Source organism: Buteo buteo, chromosome 4 (assembly GCF_964188355.1).
Source record: "Buteo buteo chromosome 4, bButBut1.hap1.1, whole genome shotgun sequence".
Lineage (NCBI taxonomy): Eukaryota > Metazoa > Chordata > Aves > Accipitriformes > Accipitridae > Buteo > Buteo buteo.
In genome coordinates, this window is record NC_134174.1 from 52,436,147 (window position 1) to 52,450,350 (window position 14,204).

Below are 14,204 nucleotides of genomic sequence, written 5' to 3' on the forward strand. Positions count from 1 at the left end.
AGTTGTCTGTCATTCCACATTTTAGTCTTGCCTACCTCATCCCTGATGCACAGTCAGGCTACCAAAAGACTCTTGGAAGCTTTGCTTACAAAGAGAAGTAAAAACATCAAAGTATTCTTTCCCTTTTTTAAAGCTTTCTTTAAACTTGAAACCTTATTATTCAGAAGGTTGAGTAATGCATAGAGCTTCACTAAAAAAACCTATCTTCCAGCTTCATCATTAGTAATTACTGCTGCCTCTTAAAAATTAAAATAGCTTTTTCAAATTAAATTGGAATTAGATGAGAATTAGCTAAACAAAAATTATGAAATAACTGCACTAACATGATGTGATTATTTGTCTGCAGTCTGTGGTTCAGGTTGAGCAGACATGTGGCCACTCAAGGCATCAGGTAGCGGTTGAGTATCAGGCTTATGCTGAAAGGGACCTTCCTACCTCTGCTACTGATTTTAGAGTCATTGTGGTAGTTAGTGACAATTAATCCCACTTTATGAGACTTGCTTAAAAAGAACAGTTAAACAACTGAGTACTCGTAAGTTTCTGGAATCCTGAAATAAATAACGAAGTTTAATTTTAGTCTTAATAATGTTTATTAACAGGACAGAAAAATCTGATCCTTTCATTACGTCAGCTGGAATTGAAGGATATTCCATGTTTTCAGCAGCCCTGTAATACAACAACGTGAAATATCCTGCTCTGACAGGCTACATCATGGGTCTGATACTTAAAGAGTATTCCTAGAGCCTAAATCTTTGCCCAGTCTTACTTAAAAAAACAACTGAACTTACTCTTTTTAGGTTCTAAACTCAGCAAAAAAAACCCCCAAACAAACCATGAGAGCAACTGACAAATAATTCACAAGCACATCTTTAATTTATGCTCAAAATTCATACTATTAATTTACAGCAAAAGGATATAGTGTTACCTGCTGATACAAAAAAAATAAATTACTTACAGGTGTGAGAAATGGGCATAGCAAAATGTTTTGAGATTTCCTGCAACAATGCACTACATCTCTAAGAATAGCTTGGATTATTATCTAAACTAAGCAGATACATTAAATCTGCAAATCTGGGGTGAAGATCTCAGAAGAACTTCTGCTTTTCTGTTTGTTTTTTTTTTTTTCCCCTAATAGACTCAGCTTCTGGTTATGCTTGAAACGTCACAAATAGCCATGTTCTGCAGTTTACTGGTTCTGTCTTGTGCCCCAGCTGGCACCAGCAGTGTCTATAAATGAAAAGTAATGAGGAATGAAAAGAATGAGGGGAGAAGTAAATGGTTTAGTTCTAGTTTGGGGAGAATGGTTGTTTGCAAGTGTTTGTGTCCTTTTCATAAAGGGCTTTCCAGCCTTTAATTAGAAATGCACGTAAGCATCAGTTATTTTTCTTCCTGTATTTATTGTTTGTTAAAGATAGCACACTCCCCCCCCCCCCCATCTAACTGTAGATTTAGAGCTGAATATTGCTTATTGCTCATCTCTGACATTAATACATCTTTACAATAGCAAAATTATGGCTTTATTTTGAAAAAAGGTGTTTCATTTTTCGTGTGACTGATTTTATTTTATATTGTCACTTTGGTCTCTAAAAAAATCCACACACGCACACAAATAAAACCCACCCCAAAATTCATAACTATGAGTACCCAGAACAGTTTGCTTTTCATTTGATCATATTTAGGTGAATTGGTTAGACTATCACAGGTGTTCCACATGCACTGAATAAGGCTATAGTTTAAAAGAGCATTTTAATACATATTTCCATTTTTAAAAAAAGATGCATTTAAATTAGAAATAATCACACATGCCGCTACTGGTGTGATCAATTATTTTTCCCATGCAGATGGACTGAAATCAGAACATTCCTATTTTTGCATAATCAAATTTCCTAAACATCTCTGCCTCTTCTTCCTCATTCTTTTTCTGGAGCTATTTCATTTTCTAATTACAAATTGTGATAAATTAGGGAGTAGCTAATATGTATTTGTGTGAATTTTTTAAGGTACGTAGCTCTTGCAGGAACTGCTGGAATACTTAGTTTGTTGCTTCTGGACAACTCAACTTGTATCAAGCCTGTAAGAGTAAGCAGATAACCAGAGCACTCTATAGTGGTAAGGGTAGGAAGTCATCAGGCATGGATGACCTCCAGTTCAAGTGGAATCCCCTTTGACCCATGAAGTTGAACAAGCTGCAAAAACCAGTCTGTCCAGTTAGCTAGAGGCTGAGATTTCTTGAGGTGCCAGCCAATATAATAGGCTATAACTGACAAGTTTTACAAAGAGCTGTCTGACTTGTGATTTTAGAGAGACAGTAGAAAACATGAGAGGCAGATAGCAAAGCCTATAGCAAGAGGATTCTCCAAATCTTAAGGGTCTCAAACCCAAGCCCAAAGGCCATTCCAGAGTGATGAGGAAAGTGAAGCACAAAAGGGCAACAGTTTACCTGGATCTGCATATCTGACTAGCTCTCAAATACTTTTTGTCTAGCTCTCAAAAACTTTACTTAAGACGATACTCCAAGTAAAGAGGTTCACTGTGGGAGACGCTTACCAGAGCAGCAGCCCTGAGGGTATCTAGGAAATGGAGGCTACCATGGCCCAGTGTAGACAGCCCTTGCTTCAGGTACATAACTACAACCTTCTTTCTTCACAGCACATCTGAGTCACGACCTTGTTACCAACTAATGTTTATTCTCTAGTTTTTCTCTTGGGATGAACAGATACTAGAAACATTCAAGGACCTCAATCAGCTAATACTGTAAATGAAAATAATAAGTAATGCTAGTTTTACTTTGCATTGCATGTAATTAAAGATAGTTAAGAGGTCAAACTTAAGAGTTGCCTCTTAACTACAAGCACCAACTCTTCATTCAACTTGGTTGAGAGCTCTTTATGTAAAATCAGGCTTGCAGATAAAGGTGCCGCCTGTGTCACTGTTAATATCTGAAAAAACTTCAGCAATAGATAGCTATTTTGAGATCTGGTTTAATTGTGACAGGTATAGACTGGATGGGACCCTTTGATCAGGAACTCACTGCACACAGGATAGATTTTCAAACTTCTGCAGATGGAAATGAGACACGGAACCAAAGGAACCTTAGTAGATATAGTAGATATATGAATGTAGATAGGAATTGTGTAATAATTATCTAGCTTATAATGAAGTTAAAGAAGTTTCAATGGAGGTAGACATGGCCCAAGGGGATGAGAAGTGATGTTTAATGTTTGCATTGTTGAGGCTGGCTGGGACAGGAGATAGTCCCTGATAAGAAGCAGCAGTTGACCCCAAGAACCAGCCAAGACAGGCCTTGTGATTTGGACAAATGCCAAGGAGCAACTGAGTCTGCGCAGAGACAGAAGGTTAAGAGTTCACCGTGAAGAAGACATACAGCCTTCATCTTCACGACCACCAGACGACCGCCATAAGGAGGCACTGTGCAAGTGCAGTTGAGAGGAGACTATGAAAATGACTTCCTGGAGCTAATTTTAATATGAAGCGGGGATAGGTAATGCCTATGTATAGGCGTATTGCGAAACTCTATGTATATGTAACACTTGACTGTCTAAATTTAAAGCAAACTGCCAAGTCAGGCGCGCACAACTTTGGTGGGACTACCCCCCGGGCTGCCCAGCGCTGAATGAACATACCTACTTTACAATCTCAACGATTGTGGAGTCCGTTTTCCGCACGTCAGAAGCCTTGGCTCTAGGTGCTTCTAAAAAATCTGAGGTTTCTTACAAAAACATTAGACTGTTCAATGAATCCTAAAAGGAAACACCTTTTAGCCCTGTGTTGCTATTTTTCATATGTTGTCAATTTTGACCTCCAGCAATTCAGGATTATCAGATGTACTGACAGAGGGGTCACTAGCTGTGATACCTATGTAAAGGAAGGTGGAAGGGTTTACCATTGCAAATACAATATACACTGAAAGAAGGATTTGCTCTGTCACAAAATACCTAGCTGTGCTGAAGGACTGCAGAGCTGCCTCGAGATAAAACAACTGAAACAAAACCACCTTCTCTTTGATCTGGTCACAGCTCAGCGTATGCAGAAGGTATGTCAAGCGAAGGGCAATGCGTGGGCCTGGCCTGTGACACATCCCCACTCAAACATCAGCTGGAAGCTTCTGGCTCTTTTGCATACAAGGTATCCCACAAAAGCTTTCCAAAGTTAAAATATTTTTTTTAAAAAAGAGAAAAATATAAATAACATGAAGAAAAATAAAGCGAGTAATAAGCTTTCAACTCAAATGCAAGATGAGGTACAGAGTCCTCAGACTTGAGAAAGAGGAGTCTGTCTTAATTTCAGACAGATCTGTGTAATAAGGAATTCTCCCACCATTTAGACTAATTTTTGAGAAACTGTATTTATCACTATTATAAATCTGTGAAGACATTTACAAATATGTATTATGTAGATATGTATATTGTGGCTCAGAGCGCTTGGCATGAATGGCTCCTCAGTGGGCACAGCCTCCCCCCGCTCCTGGGAACAGAGAGGGATCTCCTGTGTACACAAACGGCACGGTTCACCCACTTGTGTGAACAGTGAATCCAGTACTTTGGACCTTCGGTGTGCACATCGGTTGTCAGTATTTTAGCTGTGCAGCTGCCTATGTCAGGTGGCGAGTGACAGCCCATAGCGAGTGACACCCCTCTGCTGTAAGAATATACTACATGGTCTCCAGGGTGGGAGGACTGGGCATGGTTGCTTCAGTGCCTCTGGCTGCGAGCACAGATGTGTGCCCTTGCAGTTGGGAGTGGTGCTGATAATGTTTTTGGAAACAGGGCTGACTGCAGCGTCAGTAGGGAGTGGTGGCAAAACAAAAACCAGTTTTAAATGAATCACAGGAAGTTTTCTGTATTACAAGCATACTTATTTGTGTTTATCTGGAAGATTAGAATTACGCCTCATTAAATTTCTGGTGCTTATAGGACTGTCTGAATTATCTGTTTTGCCCCTTGAAAAATCCCCATCTGCGCTCACGGACCAGTTTCTTTAGTTAAAAAAGGGCAGAATTTTGAACAGGATATATTCAGACAGGTCTGCAAGGGAAGCTTTGTAAGCAATATTGACACATTCAATATTAAGTGACCCACATATTCCTCCTCCTCTTCCTAACATCAGTTAAATCTTTAACTGATGAAGCTGAATTAGTTTCAAAATAGTAATAATAATATTAATTAAAAAAAAATCATCACCCTGTAAATCAGTTTGCACTCCAGTTTCAGTTCTTATACCTTTTTGGGTACATCTGTTTCTCACTGAGAGGGCACCCTGTAGTTCTGTGTCTAGAAACTCCCATTTTCTGCAGATATTACTACCTCCATTCACTTAAAGTTACGTGTAGCCCTCATTTTTGTCTTGAGAAAGGCAGCATAACAGATGACCAAAAAAAAAAAGTATTTATTTCTTGACTTTCAGGCAAACTCAAATGCTTAGCATTGGAAACATAGAATGGGATTTAGTAAATACAAATTTAGACTCAAATCAAAAACATCCCCCCAACCCCCCACCTGCTTCAGCTATAAAGTTTTACAGAAAAGAACCACAAAAAAGAAAACAGAAAGCAAGGGAGACTATAATGGAATTTGGAGAATAAAAGCTGAGTTATTAGAAGATAAAAAACAAAACTTAAAGAGCAGAAAATTAAAAATTACTACAGCTACCTCTTATTTCAAAAAACCACATTAAAACATGAAAATAAAGAAGGAACAGCATGCCCAGCCCCCTCCTTTACTGCTTCTCACAGCACAGTTATTCCACCACCTTCTCCCCAGCTGGTCTTTATTTTGTGTTTCTATTAGCCTTTAGTTTTATAAACAGGTGTGCAGGTGACCAAATTAAGTGAGTTATTGTTTCTGGACAAAAGGGAATACTACTGCTTGCTGGGGGTGGGGGGGAACCTGCTTACCTAGAAGGGGATTTTTAAAAGTACCACTTGAGATTTTGAAAAGCTTTAAGCTCTTATCTTGATCTATCTTCCCAAACTAAATTAACAAACAAGAAAAGTACCACCTTTCTTCCAATAGGCTTCCATTAACACAGTGCTTCTGACACAGTCATTGTGGAATAACATGGATCTCAGTGAACTGGGTGTCTTCATAAGATGTATTTTCATATTACTTGCCAGTTTTGTACATCTAAACCAACCCAATTAATTATATAAAACAACTCTACCCCCTTCCACCTCCCTTCTAATTGCTCAGTAGAAAGCAAGAGGAAATTACCAAATAAAGAAAGCATCTATTTCCTCTCGTTAGGCCTCCTTCAGGTGCTTCGGATCTCCACATGCACACACCCATATACCGTACGCTACCTGTAACAGCAAGAATGGAATTCCTCTGCAAGGAAATGCAGGTTGGCATCAGCTGGCTGGGTTGGAGCTGGTGTTTTCAATGGCTGTTACATGTGTGTAATGCATAAACACATAGCTGAATTCTTGAGGTGCAATCAGATAAACTGCTTCAGTTAGCTGCTGGTCTAAGACAGGGGCTTACTGCCCCTCATCCACTCTGGGGACTTATGGCAGCCCACCCCCTGCAGTGCCTTTCATGACAGGAGGGGAGGAACTTTGGAGCTGGAGGTGGTAACCTGCGACACCAAACCATCAGTTCAAGGCACTGAGCCTTTGATCTTTATCTGTAAAGCTGTATCAAAGCTGTGAAGAAAAGTTGAAAGAGGCTTGCTTATGGGGAGAAGTCAATTACAGATACCTATCTGAGAGGAAGAAGGAACAACGAGTTGTATTCTGCTGTGTTCATGAGATGCGCAAGAGGAAATGCCTATAAATAGTTCAGTTTTGTCAAGAGTGTTGATTTTTTTTTTAAAGTCTTAATAACATCCTATTCTGCTCACTTTTCAATCATCCACTATTTTGTCTAGAGGCAAACCCCATAATTAGAGCAGGTGTGTGTTTACATGGTACACACAGAAAGGCTAAATATTGATTATACTTTTCATCTGCGTATGCCCTCTACATAATCTTCACAAAGCAGCTGTCGATCTCTCTTGTATTAGTAAGTACTAACATAGATTGAGCAAATGAAAATATGTAGCATGTAAAGGCATAATACATCTTTGACATAAATCAGCCCTAACATGAAATTGAATAGTATAATTACTTTGAGGTGACTGGGAATTCTGTGCATTGAAAGAACCTATGCAGATTTATCGGTGGGGCTGAGACAACTACAGCACTATCAATGACACCGACTGCTTGGTGCAACTGCTTCCTCATTTTAGATAAAGGCTGAGGCTTGTTTTGAGTATATATGGACAGTATATTAAAACCAAAGATGTCACATGTTTAAGTCATACAGTATTTTTTTGCAATTACCATCTTCTTCTATTTAGCCGAGAAGAACAGTTAGACCTGGTTCCTGTTACCTTTCCTACTGCTATTGGGGACTTCACAGCTGTTTTTGAATATCAGATAGGAGTGATGGCCAGGCACTTTTTAGTACAACTTTTGAAAATATAGTTATTAAATAACAGCTGAAGGCATTTCAGGTTTGGACACCTTTTCCCTCCTATTCAGCTTGCTCTTCCCTCTATCCCAACTCTGTAATAGTGATACTGCAAGTAGTACAGAAAGTAATTAGCTCTTATGATATACTGAGTATTGCATGTCATTTCTTGACACAAAAAGTTAAAAGATATTTTCTGTTCTGTAACTGACCTGCTGCATTCTGAGTCTTTTTGGTTAACTGATCCCTTTTATGCCCCATCTGTCTGGATATGAGTTTATGCATTAAAAAACCAAAAAAACCAAAAAAACCCCACAGAAGCTACATTAACAAGGCTTACTCCATTTTTCTGAAAGGTTTGCAAGCAGCAGAAGGAAACTAAACGTATAAGGTTACTCTAAAATACAGTTCCAGTTAAAACTGAGCACTGTATCTCTCTGAAGGACTAGTACCCTACAGCCTGGTAGGTGAAGGAGAGCAAGGAGAGAAATTTAAATGAGTAAAGTGGTTTCTATATCTCACCAAAAAGAGGAAGTACAAAGTCATTGCAGGGAAGTGAATAAAGACAGGACTTGGTACAGACCTAGAAAATTACCACCTCTCAGTGGTAACATTAATTTTAGTCACAATTCTACAAGCATTTTTTTGAAAGGCGAGATAACATTTCAGTCATTCCTGCAGGCATGTACATTGAAAGACTACTACAGGCACATGAAAGACATGAAAGTGCATGAAAAAGAAAACTGAGTGAATTGAACACAGAAAGATAAAGGCTTAATTTTGATTTGGTGTTCCAACAGAGTGAGTTTTTCTTGGTTTGCTCCTCTTTTACCCCTTCCACAAATTTCAAATCTGCCATTTTAGTTCTGGTCACCTATTGAAAGACATTGAAAAAGTCTATGTGTAACTACGTAATGGGCTTGATCAAGATTTAGCCAGATGTTTAAGTACTCTAAAGTTAGGTAAGTACTTAAATTTTGTGTTAAGGTCTTGCTAACGTGGGCACAGAAGCACTGACACGAGATGAGTAAATTTACTTAATCATCTAAGTACAGTCTCCATCAGTGTCTTTGTGTCATTTAAGATTGCTGCTAAAATACATTTCTAATTTAGTGATTTTAATCCAGTAAGCTCATAGACTGTGAAAGGATTAAAAAAATGGTGTGTTTTTTCACTGGGCTGGAAAACTTTGTGGGTTCAATAGCTTGAAGGCAAGGTGCTGTGCCCACTAGAGAAAAGGGAGGCTTTTCTAAACAGCCTCTTAACTCTTCCCCTTAAACCAAAAGTGGATTTATATGCATAATGGTCTGCATTTGCTCTACCAAATAGTGCTCTGACAGTCAAAGAAAACAGAGCAGAGCTTCTAGATATGGCATTAAACTTTAAACACTCCCATTAGTCTACTCCTAGAGACAAAATAACCCCAGATATCTTAATGCTGCCCAATATTTGCAAGTCAGTTCCAAGGCAGTAGCTTTTATGTATATAGGTTCTAGATACACTAGGTAGATGTAAGAAGTTAAGAGAAGCACTAATTTTAGGATTGTTATAAATTTGCATTGCTTTTTGTAGAGCCAAAATTTGTCTTAAAAATGTATTGCATTATTGGTTCTGTTCATACTTGCTCAGCATGAGTAAGAGTACAGGAAAAACCCCGTAAGTAGACTTTCAGCATGTTTTTTAAACTGTCCTTTGCGATCTCTGACAAGATTTTTCCCTCTCCCAGTCAGTTTCTCTACAGTAGTGCCCAAGTTGGAAGGAGACGGGAACTCTCTCTTGTTCCTCTCTAAAGCATAACTTTTTGACTTTCAGTTTTTTTCTCACCCATTAGCAACTGAAATGTAGCAACTAATTTCCTCTTTGTATTTTTTCTAAAGTCGCGTAATGCTTATAGCAAAAATTGCAGATGTTGTATTTCATGCCTTTAGCATTACATACACTTTAGCTGAAGTGATTTTATCACCTGTTTAGAATCAAAATGATAGGGGTACAGGATAATGAACACATTTTTTGACACATCTGATTAAGACTAACAAACACTGCTGTACTTGGGCTGAAAGTGTTTTGGCTCTAGCTACAGAAGCATATCCACCACAGATATGGGATAGCACTGGCAGGGATCTACTAGAGGCTACTCATGGACCTGTTTTGTTTATTTTGTTCTGAAGTCTATCAAATTTTAGAACTTTGGAGAAGTATTTTGGTCCCTAGGGTTATATGGCCACTTTACTGGAACCCACGTGGGCTACCACTGAAAGGGGAAATTTGCTCTTCTCTCCTGTTGGTGCTTACCCAGCTATGATGAATCATGGAATTTCCAGCTGGGAAACTAGCTTCTTTTTTCTTTTGCCAATTTAGATACCAGCAGGATCAGATCCAGCTTTATCACATGGTCGTGGGAACCCTAGTGCCAGTGTGAGGGCAGAGACGAGGGGCAGGGCAAGCAGGGGCAATGGGAGGGTGGAACAAAGAGACCTACTCTTTTGGCAGCAGCTCAGACTTATGCTAAGTTAAATTGGCCATGTAACTACAGCTTCAGCAGCACTTAGCTGCCTCTGTGCTTCTTGCAGAGATGCCTATAGTGTCTATATTTTAAGACATGAAGGAATCATTTAGCCATGTAGTATAGCCACTTGTATTAATAGCCTACTTCACCCAGTTGCGCTTGCATTAAGCTTGAAAAATATATACTCATGTTTTTCATATTATTGCCTCAGGATCCATTATTTTAATTCTTTCTAAAGTATTTACTGTGTAGCATATAATTAATACTGAGGTCATAAACCTGTAGCACTGAACATCTGGCTTTGCTTACATCTGGAAAATGACCTTGTCCAAAACATATACTAACAGATTAGGATAAAGATGCTAACAGAATTTCCAAGCTTCTTTTACCCCTCAGTCATTTACTGTGACTGTCACAAAACAAACTTACTTACACAGTATGTAAAGTCCTTTCACAGTCTACCAAAAATCGAAGATGGTTCCCTACTGCCGAATGAGAATACGGTCACATTATTTTCCATCAGTTTTCCAATTCTGTTGTCTGCTGAGCATGTAAAACCAGTGATATTTGCTTTCTAAAAGAAATATTTGCTTATCTATCATATTGTACCATGCTTTAGGGTATTTAGACTATAAAAGATGTTATATAAAACTAAAATCACTCCTCTAATGCAGCAATCATTTTAAAAACCACATAAAACATATAAGGAAAAAACCCTATGTAGTAAGTAGATATGTTCTTTCTTTTCTAATGATGAGGGACTTTATAAATCACCTGCAAAATGTGATTTAGCCATCTGAAGATGGCTAAAAATTACTTTTAACTGATTCCTGCAGGCAAACTGCACCTATGAAAGAAGTAGTGTTGAGGCATTTCCATTCAATACATCAAATAGAGTGGGTCACAAATTTCCCTCATTGCAGTGTGCATAGAGTAATGTGCTACAGTGGAGAATCCGAGTTTCATCCTGAACTTTACTGGTCCAACAAACTAAAAAGAAACATTCAAATTTTTTAAATGTAAAAAATTTCAGTTAATGTAACATTGTAAACATTAAGTAAAATGATCTGAACTGTACAAGTTGTCATTTTTTTCAGTTTCTCTTCTGCAGATAATTGAAATCTTATTTTTTCTTCTAGGTTTGGTCACAATTCTGGAACTGCCTGCAGTGTTGAAACTCCAGATTTCACTCATCCTTTAAACAGAAAGCAAAAACAATGGAATTCTTAGGGTATTTAAAAATGTTCCAGTTATATCTTGTCTGGCCTGTTACAACCCTGAAGATGGTTTTTGATCAGGTTAAATGGTTTTCTGAAACTAAATTCACCAAAAGCAGAACTAAAGCTTGATTCCATTACTCTTCATGAACTTTTTCAACTGTTGACTTACAAGAGCTGGGCCTCCAAAGACCATCAGACAGCTCTAGGAAAGATAATCAAATTGCAGAAGCATTTTCCAAGGTGAGGAAGGAGGCCACTAAAAACAATACTTATTTTCAAATAAAGGGGTATTTATAGCAATTTCTACCAATGTGGGAACTCTTTCTCCCCCTCTTGATAATCTAATGTTGTTTTCCAACACTGTTATGGCTGACACAAGCCATAACAGTGTGGAAGGCTTTTTTGCAACATTTTACGATTGTCAGATTTGCCTTCCAAAAGAAAAGCATCTATCACATTATAATGTAGTGTGCAGTATGTAGGTTTTGAATGATTCTGTAAAACACAAAACTGTTTTGTTCTGGGATCAACATATCACTGGGTACCTGCAGTGTCATATTATGATTTAATACCTAGCTTTCTGCACAGCTGTATGGGGTATAGTTTTAAACTAATGGTGAAAAATGGTTATACCAAGTTTGCTGGAATGTTTTATTTTTTCCATGGCCAAGAAAATTAATTTATTGGTTTATTTGCTTGGCTACTGGTCATTTATTATTTGACTTAAAAAAAAAGGTAAATCTTTAGATCCAATTTCTGTTACTAGCTTCTGCTGAATAACTGACAGTCACAGGCATAAGACTGTCATTTGTGATTGCTATAGCTAGCAAATGCTCTTACTGTAGACAGTTATTCTGGCAACACTACAATGTCACTAGAAGACGTTATTTTATTTGGAAGAGTGTACATATGAGGCAGTGGTGGAATAAGCTATGGCAGTGACTGAACAACTTTGCCAGCACAAGTAGAATGAAACTATAGGTACTATATAAACATAGCTGATCTTATGAACAGACTATACTCTTACACTGCTACCTATATACAGAGATTAAACCGAGGCTTTTCACCATAGTTTCAATATTACACTGCATCATTTTATCCACATTGCCATATTTTCATTTAATAGATAGATCACAGTCACACTTAAACACACTTTTCTATAAAGAGCATCATAGGCAGGAAATTCTGTATGAGAATAATTTACTATGTGGCAATTTAGGTTAAAAAAAATAGTGGGGTTTTTTAGGGCAGCTTGGACATTGGTCTCGGCAGGATGACATAGCTGGAAAGAAGGATGATAAGCAAGAAAAAAAAACTTTAAAGGGACTGTCAGAATGAAATGCTTGTGAAGAGAGGAAGAGAGAAAGGAGGAGAATTACAAATGGAGTGGAGGCTATGCTATGCTGAAGCAAGGTCAGAGGGAAAAGCAACAGGAGGATTTGACTGGAGAAGTCACACTGGGGGCAAAAGAACGGATTTTTACAGCGGTATTTGGGGAAGTTTGCATTTTGTATCTCACTCCATTCCGAAGTCCAGAGGTGGGGGAGGTTCATGAGCTGTTTAAGCTGACAGAAAGCTAGATGAAATAGAGATTATGCAGCCTTATCATTTAATCACAGTCCCACGCTTTGTATGGCAAACTGGACCTAACAATCCTACAGAAAGAACTTATATTTGTACTTATCAGCAGGGTGAATGTAGCTGGCAAACTCCTTTACCCCCATGCCTGTGAAATTCAACTTTAAAGACTGCATACCACTGGCACTGTGATTTCATGTGACCTTACATTCAGCCTACATTTTGTTGGACTAAAATGTGGGTGTGCCACAAAAATCTGCTGTCGTGACAAAGTGTTACTGTGCAGTGGAAAGTTGTCAGGAGAAACTGGAAGCTGAGACAGAAGACTGCTGGAGGTGGCAATGGGTGGGTGGTATCCCAGAAGACCTTCACAGCTGTTATGTCCTTAGGGCCTGAGGGTGGAGGCAGATTAGACTTCTGCTTGAGAGAGCAGAACAGAGCAGGTAGAAGAGCAGAAGCAAGGAGGCCACGACTTGTGAGGAAGAAACAGCAATGAACAGCTTAGAAGGGGTTGGTCTGGAAAAATCTCATATGTGGAACAGTTCTGATTTGAGCCTTTAGACCACTGAGCAGTGTACAAGTAACTGGGCACTTGCATAGCCTTTCCTCCAAAGTCTATGTAACTAAAAAGGCGAAAAGATGTTAAAGTTGGACATGGACTTTCATTCCCAGTTCTGTCATGGGGACCGTTCTCTAGCTTACTTTGAAACTCCACTTTCTTTCCTCCTTGAGTTTATTTTTGTTCTTTTGTCTTGGTCAAGTCCATTGATGCAATAAACTATGTTAAAATTTGACTTGAAAAAACAGATGAAGTTTCTGTTTGCTACAATTAACTATTAACAGGAATTAGTAGAACTACTGTAATAAAATATTTTCTTACAGCACAAAGCTAATGTTTAGATATTCCCCATTCATTTTCTCAAAAAGTAAATATTCCCTATAATAAAACATCCTATACATAGAAGGTATCAGTTTACAGTTAAATATCACTCCCAAATGAATTAATTTTCTGTTTACGTACTTTCAAGAGGAAACAATACCAGAAAATCCTTTGGTAAAGAAAAGACCTAGTAGATACAGTCAAACTGTCTCTATCAGTAGAAAATTAGTGAAGCCATAAATACCTTCAAATTTGATAGGCAACTAACAGACATTCAGGCCTTAAGGAAACTCCTCTTGATTTCAACAGAATTAGGACTTAAACCCACCTGTTTAGCAAGGGATGTTAAAACAAAATATTGCAAATAAACTGACACACTTGTCCCACCTGAGAAAAAAAGTCAATTGCTTTTTTTCCACTTGCTTTTCATTTGGGACTTATGGTTGGAGATAGTGAATTCATGGGTTTTTTTTGGGGGGGAGAACTGCTGCAAATTAATGAAGTCATCAGAAATTAACATGAAACTGTGCTCTTGGAAAAGTCTGTCTGCA

At 38.2% G+C, this 14,204-nt stretch overlaps 2 protein-coding genes across 11 annotated transcripts in view; one reads left to right on the forward strand and one right to left on the reverse strand.

Annotated features, from left to right (window-relative positions):
- Nucleotides 1-14,018, forward strand: part of ZNF518A (zinc finger protein 518A) — a 62,581-nt gene extending 48,563 nt beyond the window's left edge. For 2 of the 3 annotated variants that reach the window (XR_012650133.1, XR_012650132.1), the window contains one exon: nucleotides 11,115-14,018. The gene's annotated coding sequence lies outside the window, so the exon portion shown is untranslated. Of the gene's footprint in view, nucleotides 1-4,037; nucleotides 4,147-11,114 lie in introns of all 3 variants that reach the window. The other variant, XR_012650134.1, reaches the window with a different exon arrangement.
- The window catches only part of BLNK (B cell linker), a 108,230-nt gene that overhangs the window by 33,227 nt on the left and 60,799 nt on the right, over nucleotides 1-14,204 (reverse strand). The window contains exon 1 of one of the 8 annotated variants that reach the window (XM_075026131.1): nucleotides 6,231-6,451. The exons of the other annotated variants lie outside the window; for them this stretch is intronic. The gene's annotated coding sequence lies outside the window, so the exon portion shown is untranslated. Of the gene's footprint in view, nucleotides 1-6,230; nucleotides 6,452-14,204 lie in introns of those variants that run through there. 8 annotated transcript variants of the gene reach the window in all.